Source organism: Crocodylus siamensis, chromosome 4, assembly GCF_052110815.1.
Source record: "Crocodylus siamensis isolate JL-2025a chromosome 4, ASM5211081v1, whole genome shotgun sequence".
NCBI classification, from domain to species: Eukaryota; Metazoa; Chordata; order Crocodylia; family Crocodylidae; genus Crocodylus; species Crocodylus siamensis.
This window is the reverse complement of record NC_143398.1, coordinates 235,716,672-235,721,219: the sequence shown is the minus strand read 5'-3', so window position 1 is coordinate 235,721,219 and position 4,548 is coordinate 235,716,672.

The following is a 4,548-nucleotide window of genomic DNA, read 5'->3' as shown; positions in this document are numbered from 1 at the left end:
AAGATACCTTAGTTCCCCAAGTAGAAATGAACCACTGTGTTTCAGACAGTAAGGACTTTGAAAGGAAGCCAAGCGTGATGTAGCCATGTTGATCCTGGAGAGACTATAATGATCTGAGGCATGAGCCAAAGCACAATGAAGAAAAATGGGGTCTTTGAGTTGTCACCAGTGGGCTTTTGCATACAGGTACAACCTATTAGCTGTCCTGATACGAAGACAGTTGGGGACTCTTTCCACTGATTTCTACGGGCTTTGGGTTGGACACTTCGGGCTTAATTCCTACAAGATTCGTTTTTTTTTAAAAGTTCAATTAATCGACATTTTAATAAGAGATTGTGGGTGTCTTGATTTGTGAGTATCCCTGTTTTCAGCAGGTGTTGAACACTTATTCATTAAAAGCTGTCCCTCTGTATGGTATCTGTTTGGGTATCCAAAATGTGCCCATCCTTAAAAGCTTGGCAATTTTCTCAAGCCTTGGACTGCACGGATGTGCCTTGTGTCCTCTTACATCCACAAAGCATTATTATCTTACATCTAATCAAAGTGAAGAGAGAAAGGAAAGAAACCGGAAAAAAAAAAATCTCAAGCACTCACGGATCACTTTATATCAAACCCAATGGAGCTGAAGGCAACACGGGGAGAGTTTTATTCCTTTTCTTACCCAAGGGAAGTGGAGGGAGTTATTACTAGAGTTATTTCCTTATATTCAGAATATTTAAAGGTATGATTATGGGGTGCCTGGGTATGCTTTGATGGGTCTACACCAGACCTCTCATGTTCCTCATGGCAATCATGGCTGTGTCAGAAAGTAGGTGCCTTCCACTGCTCAACATTACGTCCACCAGAAACAAACTGAGGCTCTGCAGTAGGGGCATGGACCCCGCAACAGTTTTCATTTCCCGCATGAGTTTTTGGAAGCTTGTTGCAGACTGTGAGCCGCACTCGGCCCTCGGGGACCTGCGGGGTGGTGTGCAACAAAGTAGAAAAAAATCAGCTTCAAACCATAACAGCTCTTCCCATGTTTGAAGGCTTTGCACAAAGTTATAGTGCTGGTGAAACCCTGAGCATGAAGTCTCCTGAGTGAAAAGGAATTAGTAAACCCCATATTCATGAAATATTGAGAGCTAATTATATGTGCATCGGAAACCTCTGGGGAAGGGAGATGGAGGCCTTTCATTAGACAGTAACTGGAACTTTTTCATCATTTGTCTAGCTCAGGAATGTAATGTTAGTCTGACTAGGGACTTTAGATTTGGCTGCAGGGCTGGGAGTGGAGATAAAGTGCCATGCTATGGAACATTTCCATTTTCCTATGGCATGTCTTGGAAATAGTTCTCAACTTTGGCATGTATCTGAAAGGTGCTGTATAACCCTATCAGCCTTCCCCCCCCCCCACCTTCTAGGATGTGTTTCACAAGTGATTGCAAAAGTAAATACCGTCAAGAAATATGATGGCAAATAGCACTGTCAAGTCATTCTCCTTTCTTGCAACATCCCCCAACCCTCATCTCCCAAATCCTCCTTCAATCATTCCCCCTTGAGGTGCCTTGGATCCAGAAGCCGAGATCTCTCCCAGCGTACGTGTCAGCTTCAGAGCCGTTGTTATTCTTGCGGATTTATTTTATTTTGGCAGCCAAAATAACTCTATTCCTAGCCCGCTACGGCCCAACACGGAGGAGAAACGCGAAGAAAGAGCCGAGGCGAGCAAGCCGCCGCTCCTGGCAGGGAGCAGAGGTCAAAGACACGAGCTCCGCCGCCCCTTTATCCACGGCCCGTGTGCGTGTGCGACTCCGTGTCCGACTCGGGCTGCGTGTGTGCCCGGGACCGTCACGTGCGTGTGCTCCAGCCTGTGTGACCTCGTGCCTGTGCGTGTGCGGCTGGGTACACGAGCGCGTGTGACTCTGCACGAGTGTGTGCGTGTGTGTGCGCGCGCGCGCAGGGGGCTCCGAGGGCTCCGCACCCACCCCTGCCCTGTCTCCCGTGTGCAAAGCAGCGGAGGGGGGTCCCGGGGGGTACACGCCCCCCCGCCTTTCCGCCCATCACCGGCTCCTTTCAGCCCCGGCGGAAGCGGCGGCCGCCGCAGTTGCATGAACATGACTTTGCTCCACAGTAAATCTCTCCCATGCCGACAGGGAGCCGACACTCCCCCCGGGCTCGGTGTGTTTTCCAGAGAGCTTGTCCCCGGGGGGCGCAGGTGTTTTCTGCTCCCTCTTCCCTGGCTTCGAGGGAGCATCCCGGGCAGGACCCTCCGCCCCCCGGCGCGCCCTCCGGGCTGCAAACCCGCACCTCGAGGCCCTCCACGTCCCCAGAGGCCCGTCCGCTTCCCCGGGGCTGTTCTGTGGGGTTTCCTCACAGCCCCGGGGCCACCGCACCGACCCGGCGGGGGCAGATGCTGGGGGCGGGGGGAGCCCTGGCCTTCTTGTGCCCCCTCGGGGGGAGGGCGGGCGCCTCCTGCTCCTCTCGCTCCGGGGCTGTGTCCGGCCCCGCCGTGACCCCGCGCTGCGGGCTCCGGCTCCGGCTCCGCCGCCAGCTCGCCCGGCGCTGCCCTGAGCCGGGCATTGCCCCTTCTGCTCCCCGGTGAGACCCACGGGAGGTTTCCCGGGGCATGTGGCCCTGGGCCCCCGGCTCTTTCACCCCATGTCTCCTCTTTCCAGCCAGATCTTACAGGTCGGCCCCTTCCCTCCGCGCCGGCCTCGCAGACGGGGCGTCCCGGGAGAGCCGTGCCCCGCCTGCTCCCGCCGGGTCTCCCCCGAGCTCCGCGCCCGGCGAAGCGACCTGCTTGCTCCGGGGCCCCCGCGCCCCCTCCCGCGGCGGCGTGGGGGGAGATGCAGCCCTCGGGCTTCAAGGCCATGCATCAGTCACTTGCCTCCAAACTCTCCCGAGACCCCCCACGCGCGGCTGCGCCCCGCGCCTCCAGCAGCCGGCGACAGGTGGCGCTTCCCCCCCGCAAAACGCGCAGGCTGCGGGGCCGGCTCCCTTGCTCCGCCGCAGGGGCGGGCGGGGACAGACACCACCCCGCGCCCCCGGGAGTGGCGGGGTGTGCCCGGCGGCAGTGCCCACCCCTGCCCTGCGGGGTGCCTGACGTGCCCCCTCCGCCTGCCGCGCAGCCTGCGCTGGGGGCAGTGACACCCCGGGGACTTGCATGACCCAGGGCAGCTAAATGCGGCGTAAGTCTCCCCGGGGGCCCCGTCGCGGGCGGTGCTGCCCGCGGGGCAACATCCCCAGCGCACACCGGGACGTGACTGCGTTTTGGTTTTTTTCCTTTTTGCCCCTAAAATGACCCAGTTCCGGGCGCTGCCACTGGGCCGCCTTAAGAAAGCGTCACCGCTCCGGCAATAGCCATTGCTCGGCCCTTGGCTTTTTTTTTTTTTTTTTTGGTTAAATCCTGGCGTCGCAAGTATATTTTGGAGGCGCGGCCTGTGCCGCCGCGGGGGTCACCCCTCGCCTGGGTGCGACCGAGGGAGGAGGGAGAAGCCCCTGCCCCGGGCCCGCTGCTCCGCCGGGCCAGACCCGGGCGCGGACGAAGTCGGGGCGCGGATCCGGGCCTTAAGATGGTAGAAAAAGCTCCGGGGGTCGGGGGTTGTTCTGGCTGTCCGGTAGGATGCCAGCTGTGCCCCAGCGCGGCGCCGGGCTGCTTCATCGCAGAACAAAGGAGCAAGGAAACACAAGGACATTGCAAACCCCGTGCCCCCCCCCCCCAAACTTCCTAAAGAAAAGTGTCTCCGGGATGCAGGGCTGAGCCCCGGGCTCTCCCACCCCCCGGGCCCCGCACCCCCCGGCTGGGCGAAGTCACTGCTGGGAGCTCCTGCCGGAGCGGGGACGGGAGCGAAACGGGGGCCCTGGCTTTGTAATCAGCCGCACAAATTTCAAATTAATTAACCTACGTGAATGGAGCCGGCTGGAGCACAATGGCGAGGGCAACACGCTCTCAGCTCCATGCCAAGCGAGTGGGGCTGGGGGGGGCAAATACAGTCAGCACCGATCCAGCCAGCCTGTGCCTAGACCCTGGGGACAGGGGAAGGGGTCCACAGCTTCCCCCAATCCCTGCAGACGCACAAGTATTTTTTAATGTTTTTTAATGTTGCTTCGATTAAATTAGGAAATTATGTATCTATCTATCTATTTGTCTGTTTGTCTGTCTGTCTATCTATCTATCTATCTATCTATCTATCTATCTCCTAATTTAATCGGAAACACATCCGTCCATACGTACGTACATACCTACATGCATACGTGTGTGTGTGTATGTTTGTGTGTGTGTGTGTGTGTGTGTGTGTGTGTGACTCCCCAGGCGAAGTCGTTGCTCTACCCGGGCCGGCCCGTGGATTTGAAGGGGAAGCCCCCGGGAAGTAGCAGGTTTCCCTTGGCCGGGCTCCGCCGGGCAAGCAGCCCCCGCCCGGCCCGGGCAGGAAGGGTCCACGCGGGACCGTCCCGCCCCGTCCCCGCGGGAAGACGGGGCGCTCGGAGGGAGACCCGGGCGCCGCCGGGCACCGACGAAGTGGGAGGGAGGGCTGGGGTCGGGGTCAGGGAGAGGAGTTTGGACGTCTC